General features: G+C 47.1%; 1 protein-coding gene across 2 annotated transcripts in view; it reads right to left on the bottom strand.

Annotated features, from left to right (window-relative positions):
- LOC125946804 (phospholipase A1-like) overlaps positions 1–20,347 on the bottom strand; it is a 380,678-nt gene that overhangs the window by 356,356 nt on the left and 3,975 nt on the right. The window lies entirely within an intron of this gene.

Genomic DNA, 20,347 nt, shown 5'->3' on the forward strand with positions numbered 1-20,347 from the left:
TCTGAAAATAGTTTCTACCTGAAAACGTTTTCCGTCCAATATTTCAAATACACGCACAACATAAGAAGCCAGGACAACTTGTTCTGAACGAAACAGCCAGGATAAATATTTTTCATTTTAATGTTATTCTTTGTGATAGAAATTCACAAACACTTCACGTATTCTTTTGATCGCCGGAAGCTCTGAAATTCACGATGACTCGTGAAGCATTATATGCCCCATTACGCGAAAATCCGTCATTGTCGGCACCAACCATCCACCTGCGAATAGGTCCTCGAGAAATTACCCAGGTAGACAGGCTTCGAATCCTCGGCTTACACTTACAAAAAGACGGGGGCGGAGGATACGCCATACAGAAGTTACAACACATGACCACGCAGATCTTGCGCATGATTCAACGAATTACCAGCAGAAAGAGGGGACTCAAGGAACAGGACCTTCTCCGATTAGTGCAGGCTCTGATTGTGAGCAGCATTGCGTACTCGGCACCATATTTCAATTTCAGTAACGCGGAAGTGAAGGTACTCGGTCGGCTGATACGCAAGGCGTATAAGCAAGCGCTCGGACTCCCACTTGAACGGCTACTTTTCGCCTCGAGGAGACAGGGGTATACAACAACGCACGGGAAATCATAGAGGCCTACCTGGTAAGCCAGAAGGAAAGACTACTACGCACAATAGCGGGGCTCTACGTCTTGGAACGTCTTGGATATTCCGTACGGAAGACCAGCGCACTGACCAAAATCCCAACACAAATACAAGAAACTATGCACGTCTCATCGATTCCCAGGAACATGCACCCAAACTTCCACATCGAACGGAGACAAGCCCGAGTGCAAGCGCTCGCGAGAAAGATATGGCAACCACCCCAATGTCGTGTACATATAGACGCGGCCAGCACCGCAAGAAGCACCGCATTCGTCACCAGCAATAGTCGACAATCATGGGACAGAAATAAATGCGTCGTCGGTTTCCAGAGTGAGCGCTGCGGAGGCAGAGGAACTAGCGATAGCGTTAGCTATCACTTCGAGACCGCACTGGGATTGCGTCATAGTTCTAACGGACTCTCAGACGGCATGCAGAAATTATTCCAGGGCGAAAATTTCCAGGGCTGCACATCGCATTCTGAATGAAGCGCACCAGCTGCCACCATACATACAAATCGTGTGGACTCCGGGGCATGAGTCCTAATGCGGCAATCAGCAGGCACACGCCTACGCCCGAGCGCATGCACACCGGGCACCGCGAGATGACCGCGCCGAGCAGTTCCAACCAGAGCCCATACCATTAACCTACACTCACATCCTACAACACTATCACCTTTCACGAAGAACACTACCCCCACCGCATAATGCTCTGACGCGAGAGGAAGCTGTAATATGGCGAAAACTCAAAACAAACACATATCCACATTTGAGTCTTTACCACGCCATACACCCTGCGCTGTATTCCTATAAATGTCCACACTGTGATCAATGTGCAACACTTTACCACATGGTATGGGCTTGCGCAAACACACCACAGCTCACACCCATAACACACCCCACCACACGGCAATGGGAGGCAGCGCTGTCCAGCTCCGCCTCGATGAACCAGCTCAACCTGGTCAATCAAGCGAGAAGGGCAGCTAAGGCCGCTGGACTCCTGGACTGAGGGGAACACCCACGGCAGGGCGGAGGAGCTACATACGCTAGCGTGCCCTTTGGATTAAAGTTTATTCTCTCTATCTCTCTCGGCATGACCGAAATATGGTACCAACAACGGCCGACGGCGCAAAAAGTAAAACACGTCAAAATATGCTTGAATTGAGGTGAAATTTGTCAGGGAGGTTCCTGTCATCATCATCATCATCATCATCATCATAATCATCATCAGCCTATATTTATGTCCACTGCAGGACGAAGGCCTCTCCCTGCGATCTCCAATTACCCCTGTCTTGCGCTAGCGTTTTCCAACTTGCGCCTGCGAATTTCCTAACTTCATCATCCCACCTGGTTTTCTGCCGTCCTCGACTGCGCTTCCCTTCTCTTGGTATACATTCTGTAACCCTAATAGTCCACCGGTTATCCAACCTACGCATTACATGGCCTGCCCAGCTCCATTTCTTCCGCTTAATGACAACTAGAATATCGGCTATCCCCGTTTGTTCTCTGATCCACACCGCTCTCTTCCTGTCTCTTAACGTAAGTCCTAAGATTTTTCGTTCCACCGCTCTTTGTGCGGTCCTTAACTTGTTCTCGAGCTTCTTTGTTAACCTCCAAGTTTCTGCCCCATATGTTAGCACCGGTAGAATGCAATGATCGTACACTTTTCGTTTCAACGACAGTGGTAAGATCCCAGTCAGGATTTGGTAATGCCTGCCGTATGCACTCCAACCCAATTTTATTCTTCTGTAAATTTCTTGCTCGTGATCAGGGTCCCCTGTGAGTAATTGACCTAGATAAATGTACTCCTTTACAGACTCTAGAGGCTGACTGGCAATCCTGAATTCTTGTTCCCTTGCCAGGCTATTGAACATTATCGTTGTCTTCTGCATATTCATCTTCAACCCAATTCTTGCACTTTCTCGATTAAGGTCCTCAATCATTTGTTGTAATTCGTCTCCATTGTTGCTGAATAGGACAGTGTCATCTGCAAACCAAAGATTGCTGAGATATTTGCCGTTGATCCTCACTCCTAAGCCTTCCCAGTCTAAGAGCTTGAATACTTCTTCTAAGCATGCAGTGAATAGCATTGGAGAGATTGTGTCTCCTTGGCTGACCCCTTTCTTGATAGGTAACTTTCTACTTTTCTTGTGGAGAACCAAGGTAGCTGTGGAATCCTTGTAGATGTTTGCTAAGATATTCACGTATGCCTCCTGTACTCCTTGATTCCGCAATGACTCTATGACTGCTGGTATCTCTACTGAATCAAATGCCTTTTCATAATCTATGAAAGCCATGTAGAGAGGTTGATTGTACTCCGCAGATTTCTCGATTACCTGATTTATGACATGGATATGATCCATCGTATAATATCCCTTCCTGAAGCCAGCCTGTTCTCTGGGTTGGCTGAAGTCAAGTGTTGCCCTGATTCTATTGGAAATTATCATCGTGAATATTTTATACAATACTGAAAGCAAGCTAATGGGCCTGTAATTCTTCAATTTTTTAACGTCTCCCTTCTTATGCATAAGTATAATGTTGGCGTTCTTCCAGCTCTCTGGTACACTTTAAGTTGGGAGGCATTGCGTATAAAGGGCCGCAAGCTTTTCAAGCATGCTATCTCCTCCATCTTTGACTAAATCTACTGTTATTCCATCTTCTCCAGCAGCTTTTCCCCTGGTAATGTCTTTCAAGGCCCTTCTAACTTCATAGCTAGTTATAGAAGGAGCTTCTGTATCCGGTTCATCACTATTTCGAATTAAAGTAGCTTGGCTTTTTTGGGAACTGTACAGGTCAGTATAGAATTCTTCCGCTGCTTTTACTATGTCATCGAAATTGCTGATTATATTACCATGCTTATCTTTCAGTGCATACATCTAGCCTTGTCCTATGCCAAGCTTTCTCCTTACTGATTTCATGCTGCGTCCATATTTTACGGCTTCCTCAATCTTTCCCACGTTATGATTTCGTATATCCCTTACTTTCTTCTGGTTGATCAGTTTTGACAGTTCAGCGAATTCTATCTGATCTCTTCAGTTCGAAACTTTCATGTTTTGTTTCTTTATTAGGTCCTTTGTTTCTTGGGAGAGCTTCCCTACTGGTTGCCTTGCCTCCCACTTCAATTGCTGCTTCTGAGATCAGCCTAGTTACGGTTCCGTTCATTACCTCTATGTTATCTTCATCTTCTTGTTCTAAAGCTGCATATTTGTTTGTGAGCACCAGCCTGAATTGGTTTGCTTTCACCCTTACTGCGTCTAGGTTGGCCTGTTTCCTCTTGACTAATTTCACTCTTTCTCTCTTCAAATTGAGAGAAATCCTAGACCTCACTAACCTATGGCCACTGCACTTTACCTTACCTAACACTTCTACATTCTGCACTATGCTCGGATTGGCAGAGAGTATGAAATCTATTTCATTCTTTGTTTCTCCATTAGGGCTTTCCCAGGTCCACTTCCTGTTGCTGCGCTTCCTGAAGGATGTATTCATTATTCGGAGCCAATTCCTTTCCGCGACTTCTACCAACATCTCTGGTCTTGCATTCCTAGAATCGATGCCGTAGTTGCAATTGCTTGCTTGCCAACGTGCTTTTTCCCCACTTTTGCATTGAAGTCGCCTATGACTACAGTATACTGAGTTTGCACTTTTCTCAATGCAAATTTGACATCTTCATAAAACTGTTCTATTTCTTCATCATCGTGAATGGAAGTTGGGGTGTAGGCTTGTACTACCTTCATTTTGTACCTCCTATTCAGCTTTATTACGACGACTGCAACCCTCCCACTAATGCTGTAGAATTCATCAATGTTGCCCGCTATGTTGTTATGAACTAGAAATCCTACCCCGGATTCTCTCTTATCTGGAAGACCTCTGTAGCAGGGGATGTGGCCGTTAGTCAGCACTGTGTAAGCCTCACCAGTTCTTCTAAGCTCACTAAGGCCAATAATATCACAGGCAATGCCTGATAATTCCTCAAATAGTCCTGCTAAGCTAGCCTCATTCGAGAGGGTACGCGTGTTGAATGTTGCCAGGTTCAGTTTCCATTGGCGGCGGACCTAGAGATTCTTAGCACCCTCTGCCACGTCGCAGGTCTGACCGCCGCCTTGGTCAGGTGCTCCGCAGCCACTGGGGACTGATGACCATGGGTTAATTGTCGGAGTCATGAGAGAGGTAGTGGCCAAATACTGCACCAGGGAGGCCAATTCCTCTTCTGGTGAGAGAGTGACTTTGATGAAGCTTAGTGGGCCTGCCTAGTTAGGTTGCACCTGAACTAGTATAGCCCCACAATTTCTTGCCGGTGTCAGGCACCACTCCATGCCTGAAAATGTAATGGACTAGAGCAGGATTCGAACTTACGACCTTCAGATTTGAAGTCGGGTGTTCTACCTCTGCTCCACGCCACCACTGCGAGGTTCCTGTAAACAAAGTAAAAGAATCACTTCGAAAAGTGCATTTGGTACAATTCGGTCTGGGTGGAAATCAAACCGGGACCTCTGGAAAGTGAGACAAGCACGGTTCCCCGATGGCCCGGCGTCTGAATAGTTCTCGCTGACTAAAGGTGGCAAAAGTGGAGAAATGCAAAAGTGGGGAAAAAGCAGGCTGGTGAATTAGCAATCGACAACTGCGGCATCGATTCTAGAAACACTAGAAGAGAGATGTCGGTAGAATTCTCGGAAATGAATGGACTCCCCGAATAATGAATACATCCTTCAGGACGCCTAGCAGCTGAAAGTGGACCTGGAAAAGCCCTAATAAGGAAACGAGAAATAAAATAGATTTGACACTCTCAGCCGATCCCAGCATAGTGCAGGATGTAGAAGTGTTAGGTAAGGTAAATTGCAGTTACCATTGTCTATGATTTCTCTGAACTTGTAGAGAGAAAATGTAAAATTATTCTAGAAGGGACAGGCCAACCTAAACGCAGTAATGGTAAAAGCAGACCAATTTTGGCTGGTGCTCGCAAACAGATATGCAGCTTTAGAACAGAACGATGAAGACTACATAGGGGTAATGAATTACACATTGACTAGGTTCATCTCAGAAACAGCAGTTCAAGTGGCAGGTAAGGCACCAAGGGTAACCAGTAGGTAAGCTGTCACAAGTAACAAAGGATTTAATAAAGAAACGACAAAGCCTGAAAGTGTGAAACTTTAAGAATACGCTGAACTGTCAAAACATATCAACAAGAAGAAAGTAAGGAATATTCAAGTTATAAAGCCGGAAGATTTAGGAAGCTATAAAATAAGGACCCACCTTTAAATCTATGAGAAGTAAACCTGGCATAGGACAAGGCAAGATGTATGCAATGAAAAATAAGCAGGGTAATAACTGCTAAGCTTTCCCTGTCTTGGGAAGGCTTAGCAGTTGAATACTTCTTCTTAACTTGTATACTTCTTCTAAGAACGCAGTGCATAGCATTGGTGAGGTTGTGTCTACTGGCCTGACCCCTTTCTTGATAGGTAATTTTCTACTTTTCTTGTAGAGAACCAATCTACGTGTGAAGTCTTTATAGATTTTAGCCAAGGTAGTCACGTATGCCTCCTGTACTTCTTGATTACACAATTCCTCTATGACTGCTGGTATGTCTACTGATTCAAATGCCTTTTCATAATCTATGAAAGCCATATAGAAAGTTTGATTGTACTGCGCAGATTTCTCTATTGCCTTACTGATAACAAGGATATGATCCTTCGTAGAATATCCCTTCCTGAAGCCAGCCTCTTCTCTTGGTTGGCTGAAGTGAAGTGTTGCCCTAATTCTATGGGAAATTATCTTGGTGAATATTCTATACAAAACTGAAAGCAAGCTAATGAGTGTTTAATTCTTCAATTCTTTAACGTCTCGCTTCTTATGAATGCGTATAATGTTGGCGTTCTTCCAGCTTTTGGTATACTTGAAGTCGTGAGGCATTGCGTATAAAGGGCTTCGTTGGTTATGAGTAATCAATTATTTATTGCAAATTGCACCGGCGATGAAACTGAACCGCGCTTCGTGTAGTCGTCTAATAAATTGCCATAGCCAATTACGTTTAGCATATAAAACCACGCTGCGTAATGAGATTTCATTAAAGGAGATATTTAGTCCTGCAGCAGCCTAGCAGCAGCCGACAGCCCTAGCTCTCTGGCAATCACAGCACGGGTCTTCGTCTTCTTTCTTCGAGCTGCTACCCAAAACACGAGGCGCGTCTGCTTCATTACATTGGCCCCGGGTGTGAAACGAAGCCATCCTAGTGACTCGGGGAGCAGACAACATGAGGGGGTCGTAATATGGCTTCAGGTGGCTAACATGCACCGTCTCGCGACCCCGACAATCAAGGTCCGGCGATGGTTTGACGGGCTCAACGATATAGTTCACAGGTGAAGAGGCATCGATGATCCGGTACGGGCTGTAGTACCGCGCAAGTTGTTTGGAAGAAAGGCCGGGAGTGTGAGCCAGTATCCATAGCCAAACAAGGAAACCAGCTGAAAAGGTGGGCTTAGCCTGATCACTGTCACGTCTTGTCTTCTGACGCGCCTGATCCTCGCTGGTCAGCGAATGAGCCAGCTGGTGGCAATTGGGCAACTTGGGCATACTGGGCGACTCCCGAAATTCTAGTGCACTTGCTGGTGTCAGGTCGGTAGGGCAGGATATTATCCAGTGGTCACGAAGGCTGATGTGCGTAAAGGAGAAAAAAAGGTGAAAACCCGGTGGTCGTTTCCGTCGTGGTGTTATAAGCGACCGTACCGAACGGGAATACTGTGTCCCAATTGGTGTGGTCGGACGAGACGTACATCCACATGTCCCCGAGTGTTCGGTTGAACCGCTCCGTGAAACCGTTCGTTTGTGGGTCATACGCGGTCGACTTTCGGTGAATGATCTTGCACTCACGATCAAGGGCTTGTATTGCTTCTTTCAAGAAGACACGACTCCTATTGCTTTGTAGTTCTCGAGGCGCACTGTGGCGAAGGACGAAGTTACGACGAATGAACAGCGCAACGTCGAGCACGGTCGTGGCGCGAAGGGCCGCTTGGTCTCGGCGTAGCGCGTCAGGTGATCAACGCCAACAATTCTGCAACGGTTTTAACATCGTCTATATGGGAGCGGGCCATAGAGGTCGATGCTTATGTTGTCGAATGGTTGAGCAGGACACGGTAGCTGCTATAGTGGGCCAGGAGGTCGCTGTGGAGGGGTCTTTCTTTGTTAGCAGGCGGTAAATAATCGCACATGCTGCAGGAAAAACCGATACATCCACGCCAGTAATATCGTTGACGCAGCCTTGTAAAGGTTTTTAGGACGCCGGCGTGGGCGCTTTGAGGGTCGGCGTGGATGTACGCGAAGATATCAGAGCGCATGTGACGAGGGATAGCCAGAAGTCATTTCTGACCGTCAGCAATATAGTTACTATGGAAAGGGTGCTGTCTTGAACGGCAAAGCGGACTACTTGACGGCGCAGCACCTGCGTTGAAGGAACGACGATAGAGCGGCAAGGTAGTGGAGCAGCATGGCAAGCGACAGGTGCTTGCGTTGTTTGGAGGGCATACCGATGGCAGTCAGTAGTGACGGGTGTGGGGTCGGAGAGGGAACAGAAAAATTAGACACGTCAGGTGTCATCGGCGAGCGGGACAGTGCGTCAGCGTCGGAATGCTTTCGACCGGAGCGGTATACGTCACGAATGTCATATTCCTGTAGGCGAAGCGGCCAGTGGCCGAGGTGCCTGACGGGTCTGTCAAGGAGCAGAGCCATCAAAGGGCGAGATGGTCAGTGAAGATGCTGAAAGGACGGCCGTATAGGTAAGGACGAAACTTGAGCAATGCCCAAATGAAGGCTAAGCATTCATTCTTTGTAACGGTGTAATTAAACTCAGCATTTTTAAGGGTACGGCTCGCATGAGCGACGACGTATTCTTCAATCGTGGTTTTCCGTTGGGCCAACACCGCACCAAGGCCGACATCACTGGCGTCGGCGTGAACCTCTGTTGGCGCAGTTGGGTCGTAATGGCGAATAATCGGTGGTGAAGTCAGCAACCCGCGTAATCTTTCAAAGGCTTTATCACATGCTGATGGCCACGCGGCAATGCCTTGCTTGCCGTAAGCAGCTCCGTCAAGGGTGCGATGAAAAGACGCGACGAAATTAAGAGCACAGGCCTATGAAACTTCGCAGGGACTTGATAGATGTAGGCTTTGGAGCCTCGGCGACTGGGCGAAGCTTGTCGGGACCGGGAAGGATGCCGTCTTTCGAGACAACGTGATCCAAGACAGTTATTTTCGGGCAGGAAAACGGCACTTCTTGAGGTTGAGCTGTAGGCCAGCTGAAGTAAGACAGATCAGGATGTCACGCAGACGATACAGATACGTCTGAAAATCCTTTGATAAAACGACTATGTCGTCCAGGTAACCTGAACAAGTCTTCCAATTGTGTCCACGAAGGATTGTATCAATCATGCGCTCGAAGGTGGCATGAGCATTCCAGAGCCCGAAAGGCATAACTTTAAACCCGTACAGGCCATCGGGAAGGATGAAAGCTGTCTGGGCGGTCAGCCCCAGCTTTGGGAACCAGCTGCCAATAGCCAGAGCGGAAATCTAAAGGCGAGAATTATTGGGCACCTTGCAGACAGTCAAGAGCATCGTCGGTCCGAGGCAGAGGATACACGCCTTTTCTCGTAATCCTGTTTAGACGGTGATAATCGACTCAAAACCGAATGGATCTATATTTTCTTCGCACTGGAACCTCAGATGACCACCAAGGGCTTTGAGAAGGCTGAATGAGGCCGCACTGCAGCATGTCGTCCACTTGTTGCGTGATGACTCGGCGCTCTTCTGCGGAAACGCGATAAGGAAGCTGTCCCAAGGGGGCATGGGAACCGGTGTCGGTGGTATGAGAGACACTTGTCGGGCGCCCCAAGGATGGTTGGCTGCAGTCGAGCGAAGAAACGTAGTCCTTCAGTAGAGTAAGGGCCCATTCACACTTGCGACTAGGCGAGGTCGCGCGACCAAGTTTGTCGCAAAGCGACCAGTCGCAAGTAGTCGCAAATGGTCGCTTTTCTCGAAATGCGACCATTTCGGGCCAGTCGCTCACTGCTCGATTTTTCAGTCGCGCGACCGCAGTCGCAGAACAGCTGAACCAATCAGATGCGAAGGAACACGACGTCCGTATACGCTGACGCTTATTTTACGCGGCGATGACATTTCAAGCAGACGTGAACAGCATATCGTGAGACATTTCGGTTTAACGACTCGTCGGTCGCATTTGTAAGTGTGAACATCGTTCGTCTTGAGTATTTTTCTGGTCGCCAGTCGCAATCGGTCGCGCGACTTCACCTAGTCGCAAGTGTGAATGGGCCCTAAGAAGTTGGGTGCGATGAGACGGCGAAAGGTCTGCGGCGATGGCTTTGTGGAAAACTGCTTAAGGCGATGTTGATGAGACGCAAGTTATGGCGTCCAGATGTTATCGGGTGGCGCCATCGTGAACGCGAAGGTCTTCAATGCACGTGATAGCTGGTACAAATCCTAAGGTCTCACCACGCGGTATGGTAACTGGATACTCGTGCGCATTGCAGATGGGTAGCACGGCACATTCAGACGCAACACTGAGGACGGCAACCGGGAGAAATAAGTATCATTGAGCAAGCATGTCAGATGGCGTAAACGCCACAGTTGAGTGTGGCACGGCAGCACACGAAGTCACAAGCACCGACGTCTCCAGAGGTAGATTAGTATCAGCAGCAACGAAGACTTTGCGAACACTAAGGCCAGCGCCATCCATTGGTGAGTCACATAGCGGCGAAAGCGCCAATTGTGCTCAAGCAGAATGGATTATGGCACTATGACGTGACAGGAAGTCCCATCCGAGGGTGAGATCGTGACAAGAGAGCAGCACCAAAAACTCGATGATGTAAAAAACGTCTTGGATGACTACACGGGCGGTGCATACAGCTGTAGGATGAATGCGTTGCGCGCTAGCAGTGCAGAGTGTCATGCCAGATAGAGAGGTCGTGACCTTTTTGAGCTTGCGACAAATATGTTCATGGATGTCGGAAACGGCGGCCGCGGTATCGAAAAGCGCTTGTGCGGATGCTCCCTCAAAATGGACGTCAATGACATTCTTCGGTGAAAATGGAGGTCTTCGAAAGTTCAATGAACTGGCAATTCTAGCCTTCGTAACTGTGCTAATCAGTTTCCCTCGGCCGTAGGTGGCCGACGACAAACACGTGACAGCGACGGTTGACGTGGAGTAGGAGAACGGCGACTGTCTAAACGGCAGTCGCTATCGAAGGGTCTCAGCGGCGAGTCAGTGGCATCTCTGCAGCGAATCTCGGCGGCACGGTATGACGCGTAGCGAAACGGGTCAAGACGCCTTGGTTCGAGGACATGTTGCTACGACAAAATCGCACAACGTGACCAGCAAAGCCATAGGCGAAGCAAATAGGCCTGATGTCTGGTGTGCGCCACGTGTCAGCTCGGTGAAGAAGCTGGGGCGACTGCCGTGGAATCCGGGTGCGTTGGTGGTGGGACGGTATATGATGGTGGGGGTGGCCTTGGGATCGTGGCAGCGTCGTTGAGCGGCGGAGGTGTGACGCGCGATGGGTAGTCTGCATGAGAGGGAGGTGTCGTCGGAGATGGTAATAGTAGCATTAGTCGGCATAGGAGAACGGTGCCGTCACAGGAGCTGGCGGGCGAACGGGGGGAAGTGCGTCAGATATTTGGGCACGGATGGCTTGTTGCACTGCCGGAGTCAGTGTTGGGGCAGGTTCCTGGCTGAGAGGCAGCAGCGACAGCTGGCGGGCCACTTTCTCTCGAATGAAATTCTTCAGCTGAAGGACGAGAGCAGAAGGATCGGTACGGCCAGTCGCAACAGCAATGGCCGAGACGGTGTCAGCCTGCAGGACGTTTTGGCGGGCGATGTGACGTTGGCGGCGCAAGTCATCGAAACTCTGACACAAGTTGTAGAGAGAGGCGACACTGGTTGGGCTCTTGGCAACAGCATTTGAAACGGGTCGTCCTCAATACACTTCAGAATATGTTTGATCGTCTCTATCCTCTGTCATCGTTGGATTACCACAGCTGCATAGATTCAATGCATCCTCAATATAGCTGGGGAAAGTCTCGCCCGGCTGCTGTGCTCGCTGGCGTAGACGCTGTTTGGCGCGCAACTTTCCGACAGCGGAGCGGCCAAACACTTCGGTGAAATCTGTCTTGAATGCGGAACAACTCGCGATGTCAGATTCGTGATTCTTGAACAATAGATTGGCGTCGTCAGCAAGGTAAAAGATGACGTTATTCAGTTTTGTATGGTGGTACCACTCATTATGAGCGCTTACGCGTTCATAGAAGTAGAGCCAGTTTTCGATGTCATGTTCGCCAGTCCCGCTGACGATGGCCGGGTCGCGCTGACGGAGAACGCCGGCGCAAGTGACAGGGACAGTCACAGATTCAGTCAGAGTGTAGGTCATGTCACTCATGGTGTTGGTGGGCAACGTACGAGTGCGGAGCTCCAAGGTGACTTGAGGGATCCCCGCAACCACCACCAAATGTAATGAGATTTAATTAAAGGAGATAATTAGTCTTACAGCATCCTAACAGCAGCGAACCGCCCGAGCTTTTTGGCAATCACAGCATGGGTCTTCGTCTTCTTTCTTCGAGGTGCTACCCAAAACACCAGGTGCGTCTGCTTCATTACAGATGCAATTTTTTTTCAAGGAAAGGTACGAACCCAGAGTTGAATGACCACCATGTATTTGTAGAGTGGGGCGTGACATCTGTTTTGCCTACCGGGTTACCTTGCGAGTCGAGTTCGCGCACGTGAGGCGGCCTCAGCAGCTCTGAGGAATGATTGGTAATTATCAAGACGAAAGCTTTCTATGTCTCTTCGTTCAGTCGACCTTCAGCGTCCTTGAGCGAACACCGTGTCGTTGACGCGAAATCGTGCAGGCGAGTTAAATCGGAACTAGGCACGTGTGAACGACTAAGCTAATTAAGAATGATGACACAGCGAATTATGAAGGAACACAAAGCGAAATGAGAGGAATCAAAATGAATTAACAGGAATCAAGGTGAATTAGGAGTTATCAAAGAGAAATAAAATTAACCGTATAAAGATGGATGATTATGTGAATGAAAAGGAATCAAAGCGAGTTAAGATGAACCAAAGCGAAGTAAGAATAATCAAAGCGAATTAAGATGGATGACTAAGTGAATAAAGAGAAAGTAAAGCGAATTGAGATGAATAACGCAAATAAAGGTCATGTATCAGCGCACTAGGAGGGATGACTCAGCGAATTAAGGTGATGGCTAAGCGATTAAAGTGGATGAGTCAGCAAGAAAAGCTCATCATGTGTCTTACTTTAATGGATCAGCACTAGGGCGTTCGCCTTCAAGTCGCCTTTGGGATAGCATAAGGCGCTATGTGAATTTTTATTTAAAACAAAAGTGTGGTTAAGCAAGTAGGATTGGTTTAGTTATTTTTCGTGACCTGTTGCATGTGCTCTGGTAGTGTGCTTCTCAGTAAGTTTGACGTGTTTTCTTGGCATTTTTCTCATCCTGTGTGAACATACCTTAGTGTATTTTTCTGGCAGATGGGAACATTTCCAGCCCCTAGGAGCTCTGCTTCACTCGAGCGTAGCAAGTCCTCTGCTGATATTTTCCCTCGCGTGCATTGATATTCCAATGTGGGCTCAGAGAGGTTGGTGTACTTTAGATGGTTTGTAAAGTTGAGTTTGCATCAGATTTTGAGATCTACCCTCGCTATTAATGTAGCTTTGTACACTGCGCCTATTTATTCGGTAAGACATCTTGCAATCCTTTGTAGTGAATCTGTTCTGGCAATTTACTTTTCAGCTGTTTTGCAGTGAATGGCATTAAAAGGTTCAAGAAATGTTGGGGCTGGAAAAAAAACACCAGGGAAACTCCCTGAAGGGAAATGATCCTTGGTGCAAAGCATTATACAGTGGCGCGCCTTGGCGAGATAGACATACTTGCTTGTCTGCTTCCGTTAGATCATGGTAGCGCTGCCTAAGCCTGGCTATTCATGCGCATGATGTAGAAGCCCGCAAACTTTTTTTTTGTCGAGGCATGTTTGCTGTGCTTGCGAGACCAGGAGCGGCTGTGAAGAGTGGCGAGAGGCAATCCGTGTCCAATTAGTGCGTGCCTCGGCAACCGGTTGGCGCCATTTGCGCGGTTGCTGCGTCTCCAGGGCCCAAACGGGGCGGTGCTTCGAACTTTGTTGCGAGTGATGTGGCTTTCGTGCTCAGATGACTCAGGACCCCAAAATATCTTAGGGTCATGCGGCTCTGCTTACTACTACCACATTAGAGATTGGCCATTTTCAAACTTCTAGGGTGAGCTTATACCTTCCAACTGTCCACAAAACCAAGAATGGACGTTTAATTCAAATTTTCATAATTACCTGCAGCATATATCCTCACGATTTTTCATTATCATAAGCATCATTACGTCTAGTGATATTTTGCTGGGTATGTAGGCCAAACATGTATTGTTTAGTCTACACTGAAAACTTAAAAATAGCCTATCATGACCTTTCTGAGAGCTTCTTATACCCATGCATCCTAGCTAACGCACGACAGGCTGTTAAATAAATATCCTAAGAGCACAGTGCAAGATATGATTATAAGACCTTCAACGCAACGTCGTCATAGGTCTTACAACCTAACACGGTTGTTCTTATGATCGTATCATGCACCGTATTATTTAAGTATTTCATAAAAATGTTAGATAAAGTTAACTGGGACACACTCTATAATGATTTGCAGTAAAAATGCATTGACAAAATGGTGCGCCTTCTTTCAATCTTGGCAGTTTAGGGATGACCATTGTTTGTATAACGGTCTATTTGAATCTCTCAGCGAAGCCGGCCGCCCACTATCAAGCCCTAGAAAGGGACGTTACACTATCGAAATGAATTGCAGCCATCAACGGAAAACGGCTGCTATAATTTACCACGCACAACATTTGATAAAGGCCAACTTCAGCCCAACTCTCAGGACAAAACTAGAAATTTAGACGATGAAAGGGTAGAAATCAAGCTCGGTAGTCAAAACTATGAGCAGGATTAGGCGACCACCTATTTCGCCTACATGAGTCTTGTTAGGGGGTGCTTTCTACGAGAAACAAAGTGCTTGAAAGGTCAGGGCGTGCTGCCTCGGTTCAGCCACTAGAATCACATTTTTCCTCCAGACAGCTAAGCCGCGCACACCTAGACGTGGAAAGGTGCAGCCTCCATGTGTTCGTGTTTGTTTTCTCTCAGCAAACCGAATGCCTGCTGAGGTGCACACATTTTCTCGGCTGCTGCATAGTCAATGCCCGAAAAGTTGGGCTGACTCTAATTTTTTTTTTTTGCAGGACAGTATTGAGGAACTGCGTCGAAGCGAACGGGCAAATGCGCCACTGAACATGTTATTTGAACAATTAGCTAATAATTTCGTGCTGTTCGCCTTTCTATGATAGAAGAAAATTATCATTCTGCCAGTAAATAGCAGAATTGATCTGTGACTGCAGGAAAAATGAAGAATCCACATCAGTTTATCCCTAAAAAGTTATTACGCGCTATTGTTCTTGGCTGCCCTCACCGCCTTTAGTTTTCCATGCTGATCTGCAATTTCCTTAAACATTCTTATCAGAATTTTTTGTGTGTACCAAGTTTTCCAGTTGACAATATCAAACAGCCTGTAGGAAGGGCATGAGTCTATTGGAATTAAAGTTCGCCAACGGTTATACTCTAGCTTTGCTCTGTCATTCTATTAGTACAATGCCAATAGCTGTGACTCGATATTTGGTAAAGTTTACAAAAATGTTTCACATATACGCTTCCTTTTACTCAGCAATATTTTTATTGGGTGTGGATAATATCGACTTTCAAAATCGCATACAACTTGCTGTGCGCCAAATGCAGCATTCCGAGTAGGCCACTCTCCACATTACACAAGCATATTGCACTCTACACGTACCGCCGCAAAAAAGGACTATTAACACAACCGGTGGCCGCTCAACAAACCCCACCGGGTATAATAGCCCTTCAAGAGGTTGGTACCCAGCCCACTCTCCAAGGATACGAAGTGTACACCACAAACGACAACGATTGGAAAGTAGCTACACTTGTACAAAAGACAATCACTGCATTTCCGCACAACGCCATTTGCTGAAGTAGAGATCTCCCATCTCATCGTGGAACTAATTTACAAAGGCAATAGAAGGAAGAGCACCTTCGTACTAAAAATCTAAGTCCCCCTAGCCAAAGGAAGGCAGATTTCAGTGAACTACTAAAGGAGACCGTCCACCTCGCTGAGTGTAGCCTGCTAGTGATTGTAGGCGACTTCAATGCCAAAGATCCTAGCTGGGGATACCCTAAACAAGACATTAAGGGCAGGAACATCCTGGACCAGATCGACCAGCTAGACATGAGGCTAATAACTGACCCAGCCATACCTACACGAATGGGTAACAGTATAAATAGAGACACAACTCCGGATCTTACCATAGTCAAGAACTGTGACAGGGTGGAATGGACAAATACACTCAACAATCTAGGCATTGATCACTTTATCGGGAGCGCCGTCGTCTCAACTGGGAAGATACGGTGGCAGATTGGAACGGCAAAAAGAACATATTGGCACGGGTTTCGAGAAGCACAAACTTCCACTTCCAATGAAATTACTGACTTAGATAAGTGGTGCGAAGAGATCCGTAACCAGAAACAAAAATTCACCAAAGAAATCGCAAGAACTAACGAGACCCCGAAGTAGACCCACACTTACTCCACCTGTGGGAAGCTAGAAGGAGCCTCACGAAAAGATGGAAGAAACAGAAGCATAATCGGAAACTTAAACTCAGAATTGCAGAGATTACCAGCACAGCGGAGGAGTACGTGAACCAGCTAGTGACAACAAACTGGGAAAACTTCTATGACTCCCTGAGTGGTACCCTGGGCACAGCCAAAACGTGGCGAATATTCAGGGCAATTATAGACCCACAAAAAACCCAAGGCGAATGCCAAAAGTCCCTGGAAAGGCTACTACACACCCGTCCCAGGAACAAACGAAGACATCATTCAAGGCTCTACACCTCAAATGTTACGGAGACTTTACCCCTATACTCCCACATCAAGAAAATTACAATGGAAGCCCAAACCCAGAGCTAGACGAGCCCATCACCGTTGCAGAAGTCAGAGCGGCTATAGCAAGTTCGACATGCAACACGGAAGCCGGGGTGGATTGTATAACTAACGCCGTCATCAGAAACATGAGCGACGCAGCCGTAATCGCTCTCACAAAATTCATAAATGACCACTGGTACAAGGGAACCGTACCGGAACAGTGGAAGCATGCGAAAGTAATCATGATACCCAACAGTGGGAAGAAACTGACGATAGAAAACTTGAGACCAATCTCGCTTACATCCTGCTTAGGAAAGATCTTTGAGCGAGTAGTAAGCGTCAGACTACAACAGTACCTGGAAGAGAGTGGGCAGGTGCGGGATACCATGTATGGTTTCCGAGCTAAGCTCTCAACCCAAGACATCATCCTCCAACTAAAGGAAGAGGTACTCACTAACATTCCAAATGCAGGCGAACACGTTATCCTAGCCATAGATATCAAAGGGGCTTTTGACAATGTGAGCCACCAAGAAATCTTGGAAGGACTAGCAAACACAAACTGCGGGGAGCGAACGCAAAATTACGTACGAAGCTTCCTAAGCCAAAGGACAGCAGAGCTAAAGATGGGAGAGATCGAAACTGCAGCCTTCCACCCCCCGAACAGGGAGCGCTAATCTCACCCATTCTTTTCGATATCGCCATGATTGGCCTATAGCTGGCCAGAAAACTCCAAGACATCAAGGATGTCAGACATGCTTTTTAAGCAGATGACGTCACGCTATGGACAACCAAGGGCTCCTTGGCCGATAAGAATGAACAGCTCCAAACATGATAAACTTTTTAGTGCGCAAACAAGAGACAAGGCACAAAAGGGAGGTCGAACACAGGACAGGCGCTACTTTCAACTGTTTATTCCACAACGTCGTCGTGAAATATATATGAAAAAGGCACAATGCGCAGAAACGTACATAAAAATGAAAAAAAAAACACCATAAGGAAAAAAAACACATGAAAAAGACAAGGTATAAGAAATGGCTGACTAATTTACATGCGCGTCGAGGTATCTAAACTCTTTTGCGTAGAGACTTACAGAACGTTCATAGATGCAACCTTGTCCCCTCTTTTTTATGTGATATGCTTCCAGTAACAAGCGGGCCTGCTCATTGTGGCTCCTACCAAAAATCCTCGCGTCAAAAAATAACGCCTCACATCCACAGGAGTTCACGTGATCCGCCAAACGTGTTCGCTCTTCTTTTCAATATTCAAGGCGGGTTCTCTAAATCGGTCATTAGCACACCTTCCTGTTTGACCGATATAGCTTTTGCCACAGAGCAAAGGAATTTTATTGACAACTCCGCAGATACAGCTGATATATCATCATCAACATCATCATCATCATCAGCAGCAGCAGCAGCAGCAGCCTATATTTATGTCCACTGCAGGACGAAGGCCTCTCCCAGCGATCTCCAATTACCCCTGTCTTGAGCTAGCGTATTCCAACTTGCGCCTGCGAATTTCCTAACTTCATCATCCCACCTGGTTTTCTGCCGTCCTCGACTGCGCTTCCCTTCCCTTGATATCCATTCTGTAGCCCTAATGGTCCACCGGTTATCCATCCTACGCATTACATGGCCTGCCCAGCTCCATTTCTTCCGCTTAATGTCAACTAGAATGTCGTCTATCCCCCTTTGTTCTCTGATCCACACCGCTCTCTTCCTGTCTCTTAACGTTACTCCTAAGATTTTTCGTTCCGTCGCTCTTTGTGCGGTCCTTAACTTGTTCTCGACCTTCTCCAAGTTAACCTCCAAGTTTCTGCCCCATATGTTAGCACCGGTAGAATGCAATGATTGTACACTTTTCTTTTCAACGACAGTGGTAAGCTCCCGGTCAGGATTTGGCACTGCCTGCCGTGTGCACTTCAACCCAATTTTATTCTTCTGTAAATTTCTTTCTCATGATCAGGGTCGCCTGTGAGTAATTGACCTAGATAAACGTATTCTTTTACAGACTCTAGAGGCTGACTGGCGATCCTGAATTCTTGTTCCCTTGCCGTGCTATTTAACATTATCTTTGTCTTCTGCATATTCATATACTCATATATTCATATAGCTGATATATACGCATATTATTTCATGAGGATGTTGTGGAATAAACAGTTGAAAGTATCGCCTGTCCTGTGTTTGACCTCCCCTTTTGTGCCTTGTCTCTTGTTTGCGCTCTAAAAAGTTTATCACGTATGTACCAACTAGGCCCACAGAAAGTTCTTCTAAGCTCTAAACAGCCGCCACTACAACAGAGCAATATGCCCACCAAAGAGGACTCCAGTGCTCACCCGACAAATCTGAAATCATAAGAATATGGAAAGGGAAAGGAAACCGAGCGGTACACATGGACCCAAACCTACGCATAGAAGTCAAAATCGATGGAGGCAACATACCCTAGAAAACGACTGTACGGATTCTAGGGATGTGGCTCCAATCCAATCACAGATGTCAACATGCCCTCGCCCTCCTCAAAACAACGGACCCAAGAAATCTCCCGAATGATAGCAGCGAGTCACAAGCAGAAGAAGGGGCATGAAGGAGGGAGACACACTCCGCCTAGTAAGGAGCCTAGTAGTCAGCATGCAGGGTAACATACAGCCTGCCCTACTACAACCTAACTAAAGCGGAGAAGGAAAAAGCAGATGTAATCATAAAAACGGTGTACAAAACTGCCCTACGCCTACCAAAGAACACTCCAAATGAGAAACTTCTGGCCCTAAGACTTCATAACACCTTTGAAGAACTAGCCGAAGCTCAACTCATCTCGCAGAAAAACCAGCTCCTCCAAACACTCACAGGCAGGAACGTACTTCAGAGACTTGGTTACAACGCCCAACTCCAAGCCCACAAACAAACACAAGAGATACCGCGCACAATCAGAAGCTGGTGCCAGGTAACCCCGCTTCCACAAAGCATGGACCCGAACCTCCACCCCGGCAGGAGGAAGGCAAGGACCCAATACATCGAAAGGAAATTCGGCTTTATGAATGCAGCACGATTTAGCGACGCCGCACTCTACACAGGCAACGCTAAGGAAGCAGTAGAAGTGGTGACTGACTGCAAAGGAACAATAACCTCCAGCGGGTCGATATCCCCCTGCTCCATCACGGAGCAGAGGAAGTCGCCATCGCACTCGGTATTCAAGAGGGAAGAAAATCAATGAAATCGCTGACAATCCTAACAGATTCGCAAACAGCATGCAGGAATTTCCAAAGAGGAAGGGTTGGTACGAACGCAAACCTGAATTCTCACCAAACTCAACGAAGAATGCCAAAGAGAATTTATCCAAACGATTACGTGGGTACCAGGACACGAAGGGATCACAGGAAATCTACATGCGGATAGAGCAGCCCGAGGATACGCTCACTACCTGGCCCTCAACACATCCGCTGTAGAGGACCTAACGCCCATCGATCCCGATTAGTCGACGATATTAAACTACTACAGAGGGAATCGTATGCTCTACCCACCACCCCACAGAAAACTAAAGACTGAAGAGGCCACCGATCTGCGTAGGCTACAGACAGGCACCTTCGTCAGCTTACATAAACTACACAAGATACACCCCTCAACTTTAGAG

Source organism: Dermacentor silvarum, chromosome 7, assembly GCF_013339745.2.
Source record: "Dermacentor silvarum isolate Dsil-2018 chromosome 7, BIME_Dsil_1.4, whole genome shotgun sequence".
NCBI lineage: Eukaryota > Metazoa > Arthropoda > Arachnida > Ixodida > Ixodidae > Dermacentor > Dermacentor silvarum.